Genomic DNA, 14,838 nt, shown 5'->3' on the forward strand with positions numbered 1-14,838 from the left:
AATGGTAACTGTTAAGACACACACACACATGCACACATTCACACACACTAGTACTGGGTGAACCAACGTGGTGTAGCATGGGGTGGGGTTGTTTATGGGCCCTCAGTTTATGAGTTTGAGAGAAGAATATACAGTGTCTATAGGGTAAGGACAATGGCTAGGGAACAGTAGGGCAGGCCTCTGAAGAAGTAAGTCAGAGCTACATTGTGAACGAATTGGTGTTTTATCATATGGGAGTCATTGCATCACTGAAGTATTTTAAGCCCCATGCAATCTCAAATTAGCATTACCAAGTGATGAAATCTAGAACCAGTGAAGTGGGATCTGGATTGGAAAAGATAAGACAGGATAGGAAGACTTTTTTTTTTTAAACATTTGTTTATTTTTGAGAGACAGAGAGACAGAACAGGGGAGGGGCAGAGAGATAGATGATCAAATCTAGAACCAGTGAAGTGGAATCTGGATTGAAAAAGATAAGACAGGATAGGAAGACTTTTTTTTTTTTTTTTAATAAAAAACGTTTATTTATTTTTGAGAGACAGAGCATGAGCATGAGCAGGGGAGGGGCAGACACAGAATCCAAACAGGATTCAGGCTCTGAGCTGTCAGCACAGAGCCTGACCTGGGGCTCGAACTCACAAACTGCAAGATCATGACCTGAGCTTAAGTCGGACGCTTCACTGACTGAGCCACCCAGGCACTCTTTACAGGAGTTAGTAAACTAATCTTGAAAAGAAACACACGAGGATCTGAAAGATTTGAGAGCCACTGAGGGGAACATTCCAAAGGACATAATAGGGACCAATTAATTGCTGTGGGTGATGGGTGTCAAGGATCATCTAGAGATATCAATTTAAATGATGAGTGTGAGGACGTGATTTTAGCTGGGAAAGAACAGGAGAAGAGGAGGATTTGTGGTAAGAAGGAAAAACTCCATCTTGCAGTGAGGAAGCTCCGGGGCATGCCTGTGGAGATGTTGAGTAGTGAGGGACCAGGAATACAGACTCTGTGGTCAAGCAGAACCCAGTGAAAATCTGGGTTCTGTTGGTTAGCAGGGTGACGTAGGCCGTATTATTTAGTTTCTCTATGATTCTGTTTCTTCATCTGTAAGATGAGTATTATCAGGGCATCTACCTCATAATGTCAGGGTGAGGATTGAGTTAACACACGTAAAGCACTTAACACCATGCCTGGCACACGTAAGTCCTTGATACATGGCTATTGTTATTCATACCTTGATGTTGAGTCAAGGGGTTAGAAAACTAAAGCTCCTTAAATAATTCTGTTCGATGAAGGACAGGATTAATACCACATCCATGGCAGGGGTCAGTCTTCAGATGGGAGGGTCAAGCGGGGTCACTTGTAGGGACTGGAGGCTGTAAGGGAAAGCTTATTTATAGTGTTTTATTTTAAGGTAATTTATAGTGAGGCTTTTAAGGCAGTGTCTAAAAGGTTTCCCTCAGCATGAAGAGGGTCAGATGAGGTCTCAGTTATTTGGTAGTGATAATGCCATTGAGTTCAACTCTTCCCTGGAACCTCCTGGAATATAGAGCTCAGTGGTTTACAACCAGTGAGAACCACACTAGAATCTCAAATCACATTGGGATCACCTGTGGGGCTTTAAAAACTACAGACCGTAAAGTGCTGTATCTAGAGACAGGTCTTGGGTGGAGGCACCACCTTAATCTAACATACCATCAGGGTTGAGAACCAAGGTTCCAGATTTTAGAGTACTGTGGGTCCAGCAGACACTCACCATATTGACTTTAAGGGCACAGGGACCAGTAGCCTAGGTCTGGGTTCAAATAGATTGGTTTTGCATTCTGGATCTTCTTTCGGAATCTCCGTATCCTTGCAGAGTTCATTAACTTCTCTGAGACTCAATTGCCTTGTCTGAAAATGGCAATAATTATTACTTCCCCTGTGTTGCTATTGTGTTTATACAAGATGAAGTCTCTGAAGCAGCCTAATGCCTAGTACACTGTATAAGAGAACCACATGGAAGCTTCGTATACTGTCATTTATACTGTTACTGAGGATAATGATGCCATCTTCTAAATAACTTAGATTCATAGACTACATATCAAACCTCAGTATGAATAATGCAGTATAAATTTTTACATTGTAAACAATAACAATTTTACATATATTTTCGGAGACTAAAGAAAATTTCAGGCAACAAATGTCACAAGACCTATTATCAAACTGTAGTCACATGAATTCAGAAAGCAAATATGTAAGTGCTTATTATAATAAATCTGAACAGTGTTTGTTATTTATTCTACCTTAAAAAATACAATCTCTTGGGGCGCCTGGGTGGCGCAGTCGGTTAAGCGTCCGACTTCAGCCGGGTCACGATCTCGCGGTCCGTGAGTTCGAGCCCCACGTCAGTCTCTGGGCTGATGGCTCGGAGCCTGGAGCCTGTTTCCGATTCTGTGTCTCCCTCTCTCTCTGCCCCTCCCCCGTTCATGCTCTGTCTCTCTCTGTCCCAAAAATAAATAAAAAAACGTTGAAAAAGAAATTAAAAAAAAAATACAATCTCTTGACCCCATATCCACTCCATTTCTCCACTCCCCCTAAGTAAAACTCCTTGGAAGAATTGTGTATGTTGCCTATCTCTAATTCTGTTTCCTGTTTTCTCTTGAACCCAATCCAAACAGGTCTTACCTTCACAATTTATTAAAACTATCCTTGTGTCACCAATGACTTCCATAGTGTTCAATCTAATAATCAATTATTGGTTCCAAAATACTTGTTCTATCTGCTACATTGGACATGCTAGAATAGTCAGTCAATCCTCATTCATATGTTTTCTTCACTTTACTTCTGGAAACAACTCTCTAGGTTTTCCTTCTACATCACCACTGCTGCCTCTCAATCTCTTTTGCTGGCACTTGCTCTTCTCCCCAGCTTCTTAACATTGGACTGTGCAAGGCTCAGCCTGGGTCCTTTTCCCTGCTCAATCTACACTCACTTCCTTGGTGATCTCAAGGTTTCGAATGCCACCTCTATGAGGACAATTCTCAAATATAGACCTCCAGCCCGACCTGTCCCTTGTACTCCAGGCTTGCACACTCAGCAACATGGTAGTCATCTCTACAGGATATGTGCCTAATGATTAGCTCAATCCTAATGTGTACAAATTGAATTTCAATATTTCCAACTAGAGCTTGGCACAGTATCCTCTTTTCAGCTCAAAATCAACTTTGTTCTACCAGTTGCTCAGGCCAGAAAACCTGAAGTAATCTTTGACTCCTTTTCTTTGCTCATATCCCACATCCAGCCCACTGGTACATCCTGTTGGATATACCTTGCAAAGTATCCAGAATTTGACCACTTCTCACCATCTTTACCACCCTTTGCCTTCCCACCCTGGCCTACCTAGACCATTCACAGCTCAAGCCACCATCACCTCCTGTGCGATTATTTCATTGTCTTCTTAATTTGTCTCCCTGCTTCCACCCTTGTCCGGTCTACTCTCAACATTAGCCAGATCCTTTAAAAACATAAGATCATATCACTTTGTTCAAAATCCTTCTATGATTTTTTTCCTCTGAATAAAAGTCAAAATCCTCACAATGGTCTATACAGTCTTATAACTGTCCCCTTGTTAGCTCCCTGCCTGCTTCTCATATGACTTATCTGCATTGTTAATCACTGCTTCTGTCATACTGATTTCCAAGCTTGCACCTGCTGTGGGATTTCAGCACTATTTCCCTTTGTCTTAACCTGCTTATTTCTCACCAAGCTCGGTGCCACTGCCTCTGCATAATCCAGAGACACAATAATGACTTTCTCTAAACAAAAGAGGTTCTCCTCTTAAGAGCAATGCTGTCTTTCCTGGAACAGAGGGAGTAGTACCTTCTTTTATTTCATCCTTCTGCAACGGAGACTGAGGAAGGAGGTAAGGTTTAAGGCTAGAGAAGAAAATAGGCAGGACCAGATTGTGGAGGCACTTTAAAGCCCTGATAAGAAATGTAGGTTTTATCCTAATATTGTAAAGTTTGATCTGCAGAATGGCAAGATTAAAATTGTTCATAAATTCACTTTGTTGGTGGTATGAAGGATAGATTCAAGCATGGTGTATGGGCAAGAGTAGAGACTCAGGTATTTTTTTCTTTTATCCAGAGGAAGTTCCCCACCACAAAAGCAGGATGTTCTGGGGGAGTGGGGTGGGGAATGTCTCTGAAAGTTCTGTGTCCTCTTTCCTATACCACTTAGGCCCTTCTAATACAGAAATTTCAGTCAACGTGTCTCACTAATTCCAAATTAGGCAGACCAGGATTGTTTTGACCATTAGAAGTGGGAGTGTGGAGAGGTGCCCCCACCCACCCAATCTGGTTACTATGTGATTGTGCCAAATTCCAGCCAATGGACAACTGCTTCCACTTTCTCTTCTGCCAACTGTCTCCCCTCCCCCTTACCTGGGTCCCTGATCCGCAAATCTGAACTGGGGATTTCTGGCTCAAGGCCAGGTACAAGGGAGCTGAGTGGAGGCCATATGAGAGCAGTAGTGTAGGTAAGAGATGATTGAAACCTACTCCAAGATGGCAGCAGTAAAGTTGGGCAGGAGGTAAGTACTATAGGTGAAATTGGGAGGTAGAATTAATGCAATGAGAATTGATACAATTGGTCACAATGAGAAGTTAGGTGTGAAAGAAATGAAGGCATTTAGATAAACATGAGCATTCTGGCTTGGGTTTCTACATACATGCTTTCATTCACTAAGAATGGAAATACAGAGATAATAAGCTTGGGGATTGGACAAATAGTAGATTAAATTTTGGATACGTTGGAGATCCTGCAGGACACCCAAACAAAGTTATCCAGAAGGTAGGGAACGGAGCTCATGAGAAAGATCTGGACTCATATAGATTAGGGCATCACTTTGGGTCATGGAGACTAAGTTGTACCAAGTCACAGAGCTAACAAGAGCTATAACAGGATCAAATCCAGGCCCTCTGACTTAAGAGAGCTGTTAATAACTGTGCTGTAATACAAATTATGTTCCTACTTCTTGCTTTCCACCCCCACCTTAAAGGACAGGACTTCACAATCTTGTGACACCATCCTCTAAACAAGCTTCTTAAGGAGGTCTAAATATAGTTTCTTAGTTCTTTCTATTTGACCCTGTAAAACTTTCCTTCTTTAATAGCCATGTGTCTTTATGTGACCTGATAGAGGTGTTAGCTAACTCTATGATGGTAATAATTTTGCAGTATATAAGTGTGTCAAACCAGTAGCTTGTACACCTTTAACTTTCACTATGTCAATTATATTTCAATGAAGAGGGAAAAATGTGTATTTAAAAAGTAGTCTTAATTTATGATCTTTTGTTCACATCTCAATTACTTTAACTCACAATTCTGGTTTCTGGCCACAACTCAATTTATTCAGGGTCACAGAGGAATTCCTCATTACCAAATCCAAGGTAGAGTTTTGGTTTTCACTTATTTAAACTTTCTATATCATTGATAATCTTGTATATGTCCTCTTCTGTGTGCTGTGTGTGTGTGTGTGTGTGTGTGTGTGTCTGTAAATATGTGTATGTGTTGAGGGAAAGAGAGAGAGAGTCTTGGGAAAAAGAGAAAGTTTAGGAAGCCAAAGGAAATAGGTAATCATAATACCACACTCATTCAGCTCGTCCGTAGACATGCATTTTTCATACAAAGTACTTCCAATCCTGAAACATTGTGCTAGAAAGTTTCAAGGAAGAGCTATTATTTTGAGGGAAAAAATGCTGAGAAAATCTCTTGAACATGACTTCGTATACCAGATCCCCCCCACTTCTCCTGTAAGTCATCTAAAACCAACAGGTAAATTTAAATAAATAAATAAATAAATAAATAAACAAAATAAAATTAAAAAAAATAATAACCCTCAAACTCTATCTTCAAATAGGACACAGATCATCTGCAGACTCTGACCTTTGTGTAAGGACTGCTAAACTAGCTGAGATTGGTTAAAATCCAACTAGCAGGAAGTCAACAGGATACTTCTTAGAAGGTAGGTTGAAGAATGGTCTTGCAAAAACATATTTTCTGAAAGGAAGGGGTTCACCCTCTAGTAAAAATGCTGCATGATTTGCTAGCTATAGTGAGTGGGAAAATCTGGTGTCAGAAATGGGAAAGAAAAAAAAAAATCCTCCTGAACTTCAACTTTGAAAAGCAATGGATTTAAAGAGGCAGAGGTAGTAAGGCTGCACAGAGAATTACATGGGCGTACTGTGTTCGCAGGACAGTTGATCTCTACGGTAGCAACAGAAGGTTCTTAGGGTTTGAAAGCTGGAAAGCTACTCTAGTCTCTCCTGCCTCCTCATAGGAGCTTTTTTAAATGCTTCATTCAGAATACTTCAACTCATTGAATGATGTAAAAAAAAGTTTTAAATGGGCATGATATCAGTCTAAACACACTTTAAGAAAAACATGTGGAAAAGGACAGTAAACCTACCAACAAAGAAGATTCACTAGAAAAAAAATGTTGCCACAAAACAGGTGAAAAATGTGAATATTTAGCCATAAATTTAAAGACAAAGAAATCTCTATGAAGAAGAAGGGAGAGTACAAAGAAGATACAAAAAAATTCATGGAGAGGTGGAAAGACACTTATCAAAGACAAAAAGTTTTGAAAAAGATACTAGAGGTAACGCTATATATTAACTAACTTGGATTTAAATTAAAAATATACATTAAAAATAAAAAAGGAAAAAATCAAAAAGAAACAAATTCAGAAATGCGTTACCTTAAAAAAGATACTAGAGATAGAAAAATGGAAGTGGAAAACATAAATCTATCATTATTTACAAAGAATATGAATGTGTACTAGGAAAATACAAGAATCAAAATGTTTTAAGATGAATACGAATTCAGTTGGATGGTGGAGTAGATAATTACTAAGCAGAAATGAATATTATTCATATATTTAACAAAATCATTTAGAAGATATAATGAAATTAACCATTTATAATAACAATAGGGACGCCTGTGAGCTCAGTCAGTTGAGTGCCCGATATGGTCATGATTTCATGGTTGGTGAGTTCAAGCCCTGTGTTGGGTTCTGTGCTGACAGCTCACAGCCTGGAGCCTGCTTTAGATTCTGTGTCTCCCTCTCTCTGCCTCTCCCCAACTTGCACTCTGTCTCTCTCTCTCTCAAAAAATAAGTAAACATTAAAATATTTATGAATAAACTTACTAATAAATATGCAAAAACTGTATACCTCAAAGTACTCCTGAAAGACGCAAAATATAAGCAAATAAGAAAAAGATAAAACCATAACTGGATATGTCATTTGCGCAAACATAAAAAATAATGAAAACATAAAAAATAATGAAATCTTGCCATTTACAAGGACAAAGATGCAGCTAGAGACTATTATGCTAAGCAAAGCAAGATAAAGACAAACACTATACAATTTCACTCATATGAGGAATGTGAGAAACAAAACAAAGAAGCAAAGGGAAAAAAAGAGAGAGGCAAACCAAGAAACAGACTCTTAACCATAGAGAATAAACTGATGGTTACTGGAGGAGTGGGGGTGGGGGGATGGGTAATAGGTGATGGGGATTAAGGAGGGCCCTTGCTCTGCTGAACACTGGGCGATGTATGGAAGTATTGAATCACTATATTGTACACCTGAAACTCATATTACACTGTATGTTACCTAACTGGAATTTAAGTAAAACTTTAAAAATAAAATAAAATACAGAAAAACACACATAATCTTAGGAGGATTTTACATAATTTCTATGATAAAGTCAGCTCAATTCCAAAAACTTCATTTTTTTCTCTCCTTAGAATAAGATGAGCTAGTTCTATAGATCATACGAAAATTAAACAATCAAGAATGAACAGGAAAACACTAAAAAAAGGGAGACTTCAATTATTAAACCATATTATATTGATATATGAATTGAGAATTAGAACCACCAGAGCAGGAAAGAAAATAAACCCACTACATGTAAGAAATACATGATAGAGGCATTCGATCAGTAGGGGAGATGATCAGAAAATGATGATGGACAAGTATGGGGCCAGCCAGGGAAAAAAATAAACATTAACAAAAATTAAAAAAAATAAATTGATATGGGAAGTAGATTCCCTAGATTAGTCAAATCCACTTATTAAAAGGCTGCAAACTTTTCCCTAAGAGCCTCTGAACAGATATTCATTCCCAACACTCCCAAAATTTTATAAAATATGTATCTCAATCCTATAAAACAAATCCAAAAGCAAACGAGAACTTGGACTTTGGGAAAACCAAATGTAAATAAAAACACATCTTGAATTTAAAAAAAGCATTTTTTTTATTTATCTCTGAAGGATACATGAAGGAAAAAGAAACAAAAGAATTTGGATGATTTTCAGCAACAAGTAAAATCTTAAAGTTCATGGGGAAATAATACCAACAGCATTTAATTTTTGGATATTTTCCCATAGTTTACAAAAGACTTTCAGATGATCTAATTTGAATTTCACAAGAAATGTGAAGTGAAGAAGTGATAGATAATTTTTGAATCCTATGGATGTTAACACTGATTGGCATTCAATTTATTATTGTTAAATTGAATAATTATTTCCATTTACCTACAAGGAAACTGATGCTCCAAGAACTATGTTAATTGTTCACTGCCAGAAGTAAATAATGCACAAGAAAGCCAGAACTTGAACTTGGTATTTTCACTTTTAAGCACTTTTCCCATTATATTATGGAAGCCAGATTGCCTACCTTCAAATCCCTTGGGCTGTACACTCTTATACAAATTTTCTACTACGTCTTTGTCTTATGCCCCCATCTATCAAATGTGGATGATAATTATACCTACCCCAGGAGAATATGATGAGGATGAAACGAATAAACATAAGAATACACATTGACAGGTGCCAAAGAAGAATACATGCCTGGGAGATGGATGCCAGCTGTCACGTTCCTACCTCTGGCCAATCCAAAGCGTGCTGACAGAAGATCTTCATTGTGCCATCCTCAGTCTTGATTCTGTTAGGTTCTAGTATTCCATTTCTAGCACATACACACCCACACCCAAAATCCACAAGGCCAGAATTAGACTGTGGTTCCATATGTTCTGGTAGAACAATTATATCTGATAACGAATTTCTGTATGAACATGAGTAGAACGCAGATCCAGATCTCTTCCAGAACATGAGTAGAACGCAGATCCAGAACCTCAAGACCCCGCCTGAGAGCACCGTGTCTGCTTTCAAAACATTGCATTTGGAGACAGGCACATCTCAGCTTTGTCACAAACTTGCTGGGTAAACTTTCCCTTCTGAACTTTAGTGCCCTGATCCCTAACATGGGATACTACCTGCCTCAGAAAAGGACAAAGCATGTAAAATACCCGTGGCACATATTAAATGCACGAGGGTTGTTACAATTATCTAGATGTGCCATTTCACTTTTCTTGAAAACATGTGATATTGTAGTCCTCTTTCAAAATGCCTTTAGAGGACAAAGAGCTAGTATCCAAAATCTATAAAGAGCTCACCAAACTCCACACCCGAAAAACAAATAACCCAGTGAAGAAATGGGCAGAAAACATGAATAGACACTTCTCTAAAGAAGACATCCGGGGGCGCCTGGGTGGCGCAGTCAGTTAAGCGTCCGACTTCAGCCAGGTCACGATCTCGCGGTCCGTGAGTTCGAGCCCCGCGTCAGGCTCTGGGCTGATGGCTCAGAGCCTGGAGCCTGTTTCCGATTCTGTGTCTCCCTCTCTCTCTGCCCCTCCCCCGTTCATGCTCTGTCTCTCTCTGTCCCAAAAATAAATAAACGTTGAAAAAAAAATTTTTTTTAAATAAATGTCACTCAAAATCCAGAGGCCATATTAATAAAGTTAATACATAAAAAAATTATACAAGGAAAAAATATATATGCAGAAAGGGGAAACAACTATAGATAAAGCCAAAAGAAAATATACAGGAAGAGGTATTTGCAACTCTTAAAACAGAATAATCTCCTTAGTATATAAAAAGCACACAGAAATCAATGAGAAACAGGGCAACTTCCCAGTAGGAAATTGGGCAAAAATATGAACAAAGAGTTCATTGGAAAAGAAAAGCAAATGGTTCCTAATAAGACGTGAATGGAAATTTAAAATTACATGGCAGTAACACTTTTTTGCCCATTGCAATGCCCAGAATACTTACGAGTAAACAAACATTTTATATCACACTCTATTGGCCACGTGTGGAAAACAAGCACTCTCGTTCACTGCTGTCGGGGAGTAAATTTCAGAAAAACCCGCATGGAGGGCAGTTGGCAATATTTGTTAGAATCACTCATTCATACAGCTTTGACCCAGAAATTCCTCTTCTGGGAAATTATCCAAGAGAGTAAATGATACACGTACAAAGTTATGCATTACTGCATTTTTCAGAAGAGTGAAGGATCAAAAACAACCTAAACGTCCATCACATGGAAACAAATACATTATTGTATCCACACAAATAGGGATATTCTAGTCTGTAGTACAAAAATGAGTAAATAGGGAAACTTTCTGGTCAAGAAAATTATCTGATAAAAAGCTCCAAGATACATTTAAAAAAGCAAGCTACAGTATAATACACTGTCTTTGGTTTTCAAAAAAAAAAAGAGAGAGAGAAAATAAGACTATGTGTTTACATTTGCTGCCATAGCCACAAAGAAACTCTAGAAGCTTTCAGAAAAGGTAATAACGTATGTGGTAGGGGAAAGTGCCTTACTTTGTCTTTGCTTAAGCCTGGCCTTCCCAGGGAAGTGTGCCTCAACTTCTCAGTGCAGTAGGACGTGAAGGCCATGAAGACAGTTGTTTTTCCTGCTTTATTTACTGATGTGCCCCGAGCACTGAGAACACTGCACGTATCAGGCACTCAACAAGCATTTGGTCGGTGAGTCAATGGGTGATGGGGGAGGGGGACGTCGCTGCATACCCTTGTGTTTTTTAATAATGAATTTACTTAAAAATTAAAAATAAATCAACAAAAGAATGAATAGTAGGAGGGCCTCAAATTTGTTCCTATTTTCTCCATTTCAGAATTTATAGGAATCGGTCTCCATGTCTATGACTACGTTTTGCCATGACAAGGGCTGAAAATATTTCGTAGCACTGAATTTCCCCAGGGTCACATCTATAGCCCCCAAATGAGGACAGGACTCCTGATTCTTCTCAGTTCTGCAGAAGAGCCACACGCACCCTTACAGTCTGGTCTGGTCCTTTTACAGGGGACTGGCTGGCCACGGTCACCCTGCTCACTCTCAGAGGGTCCCCGGCTCACAACCTCCACAGCATCACCTACCAGACTTCCAACTATTTCCGTGGCTCAATTCAATAAACATTCATTCAGCTGCACATAAATATCATGAATGCTAGAGGTACGGAGACAAATGAGATTGTGTCTGTGCCCTCTTAGGCTTCCTAATCCAGTCAGAGATTCAGGCACACAGGAAAATTACAGGGGACTCCATACCTTGTTAAGCTAAGGGTTTTGTTGTTGTTGCTGTTGTTTTGTTTTAGTGATGTTTTGCAAGGACTGCTGTAACAAATTTCCACCGACGTGGCAGGGGATGATCCTTTCTCGTCTCTATCAGGTTCTGGTGGCTGCAGGCTTCCATGGCTTGTGACAGTACCACTCTAGTCTCTGCCTCTGTCTTTATGTGGCCATCTCCTTTGTGTCTGTGTCTTTTCCTCTTCTGTCTGTGTCAACTCTTCCTTTGCTTTTGTCTTATGTAAGGATTCTCATTGGGTTTAGTTGGGGCCCTCGCAGATGACGCAGGAGGATCTTGAGATCCTCAAATTGATTACATCTACAGCACCCTTTTGGAAATGATGTCATAGGGGTGCCTGGGTGGCTCGGTCAATTAAGCGTCCGACTCTTGATTTCAGCTCAGGTCACGATCTCACAGTTTGTGAGTCTGAACCCCGCATCGGGCTCTGCACTGGCAGTGCTGGAACCTGCTTAGGATTCTCTCTCCCCGGTCTCTCTCCCCGGCCCCCCCCCCGCCCCCCGCTCGAGCTCTTTCTCTCTCTCTCAAAATAAATAAACGTTAAAAAATAAATCAAAATAAAAATGATGTCATCTTCACAAATTCCAGGGGCTAGGATGTGGACATATCTTTTGGGCAGCCACCATTGAACCACTCCAGTCTTCTCTCATGGTGTTCTCTTACTTTCCTTTAGCATCCTATTGTGCTTTTCTCTTTCTTCTCTGTTTGTATTAGTAGCCTGACTTTGGATCAAGTTCGGTCCAGCCACCAGCTAGCTGTGTGACCTTGGGTGTGTCACTTAACTTCTCTGTGCCTGAGTTCCCTATCCAAGGGGGAAGTGTAAATATGCATTTGACAAGATCATTGTGAAGATTAAATGGGACACGGATGTAGAGCTATGAGCACGGCTCAAAAACGTGGGAAGAGATGACCACGTTGTGGTTAGCATCTGTGGTAGGATTTCAGCTTTGCAATGTGCAGTTTTACAAGGAAGCGTTTATCTTGGTCCCTCTGCCTTCCTGTTCCCAGTGCCAAGGTAAGTGTTGGAGGTCTGCTCCAATCTTGGAGCCCTGGCTATGCTTTGGAAGCCTTGCAGCTAACTGGCAGACAATTGGTAATTCACTATTTTAAGTTTTAGGATACTGGCAGGAGGTCTGAGTTATGTTAATTTCAGAGCCTTCTGACAGGCTTATCTTCTTTTTTTTTTTTTTTTTTTTTTTTTTTTTAAGTAGAGTTTGGCACTTACTCAAAGAGTCAAAAGAAGCTGTGTGGGGAGGTATCTTGTTTAACATCTTTCTGTCATTTAACACCACTTGTATCCCACAGAGAGAAAGGAGAGGGTGCCTGAGAGCTAAATTTAAGTTGTAAAGATCTCAGCAGCATTTTTAAAAGAAGGTAGATACGAGTTTCCTGTCTGGGAGAGATTACTAAAAGAGAAGGTTTCATTCAAGTTTTCTTTACTCTCTTCAAGAGAAAGATTCCCCCCCTACAAAGTCCAGGGAGAGTTATTTGTAGTTAAGGAGATGTTTTAAATCCTGTCTTCTTTAAAGTAAATTCTTTTCAAAAGCAAGGAATATTTAAAACCTGTCCTTCCTTTCCTTTCCTTAGAAGGAAAAGGCTTCTCCGGTAAAACACTTCAGTCAAATGAAAATGTCTATGGAGGTCCAATTTATGAAACAAATGAATCCTCTCCTATTTAGAGAGAGTGGGTGATGGTCAAGAATCCATAGTAATACTCATCCAACACTCCTCAGGGGCAAAACATGGAACCCCCCCAGAGCAGGCAAATTCGCTCCGCAGGGCTGTCACCCTCAGCCGGGGCACCTGCCTGAAGGAGGGGCTGGAGGACATTTGGACCAGCTAGAGAGTTCCTGAAGCTTTGACTTGAAGGTCAGGCTGCCCGTGTAAAGTTTTGTTCTGTAAACCACACAAATACAAAAAAGAGGCAATGAGATGTCAACTACATTGGATAGCTTAGGGTTCCCAGGATGAATATGGAACAGAAATAAAGCTAGAACCATTGTGGATAACAACCTTAGTGCAGTCCTGGGAGTGTGACAAGTAGAGTGAATGGTTAAGAGCAGGGTGCCAGGAACCCAAACTCCTGGTTCCTACCCCAGCTTTATGGGGCCCTTGTGGTCCCTATGATGAGACAGTGGGGGGCAAGCTGAGGACAAAATACAGGCTGGCAAGGTGGAACATGTGTGATAGTCCTCGGACACTCCTGGCTACCCAGGAACAAAGGGAAGGGGTTTAGTGCTTGCCATGGTAATGTGGGAAACTAAGGCAAATGAAAAATTCAATTCCCTTACTGCCTACAGCCCGTTGACAAGTCCTTGAAACCAGCAGAGTGACCTCCCTCTGGGAGCTCAGCTGGCTCGATTAGGACACTTTCCAAGGGGCAAAAGAGAACCTGGGCTCAACATTATCCCAGCCTCGAGGATCCTGAAAGTCTACTTCCTTCATCTCAACTGCCCCAAGATATATGCTGGCAATTATGCTCCAAGCTTATGCGCCCCCGCCCCCCCTCCCACATCCCGATAGACATCTGAAGGGTCTCATGACTGAGGTTTTATTAAAGGATAATAAGTGGCTTTTCCCTGGCAACAGCTTGCCCCTCAAGGTCCTGGAAACCTTGCTTCCAAAATACTTTAGCGACTTACTCTATCGCTGACCCCCTCCCAGCCTGAGAATATACACGTTACCTGTCATGGCCCCAGCGCAGCTCTTCCTGCACATGGGTCCTGTCCCTGTGCTTTACTAAAATCACATTTTTGCACCAAAGACGTTTTCAAAAATTCTTTCTTGGCCTTCGGTTCCAGACCACCCCACGATCACCCCAAAACTTCATCACCTAGACCAGCCAGTAGCACAAGCGTCACCTAGGAGCTTGGAAGTGCAGACCCTCATCCCACCCCAGACCTACTCAATCAGCATCTACATTTAACAAGATTGCCAGATGATTTATATGTGCGTTAAAGTTTGAGAAGCACCGCTCTAGTGTGGCAGACAGACCCTGGGGTGACCCCAATGTTTCCCACCTCCTATTCACACCTGTGACCCCTTCCCCCTTGAGTATGAGTGGGATGTGTGGCTGACCTCCGGCCGGTAGAATATGGCACAGGTGAAGGGATTTTGCAGCAATAACTAACATCTGCATTGGTTGATTTTGAGTTAAAAGTGCACAGCTGTTGGGTGAACAGCCCTTAAAAGAGAGATGGAAACTTCCCTGAGGTGAGAGGTTCTCCGCGTAGGGTTGATGATATAAGTAACTATTTAGGAAAAGTCACACAACAAGGAATCTCAGGTGGCCTCTAGGGTCTAAGGTTGGCCTCCAGCCAATAGCCAGCCAAAGGGAGGGT

Source organism: Herpailurus yagouaroundi, unplaced genomic scaffold, assembly GCF_014898765.1.
Source record: "Herpailurus yagouaroundi ecotype Mexico unplaced genomic scaffold, PumYag 186, whole genome shotgun sequence".
Classification (NCBI taxonomy): domain Eukaryota; kingdom Metazoa; phylum Chordata; class Mammalia; order Carnivora; family Felidae; genus Herpailurus; species Herpailurus yagouaroundi.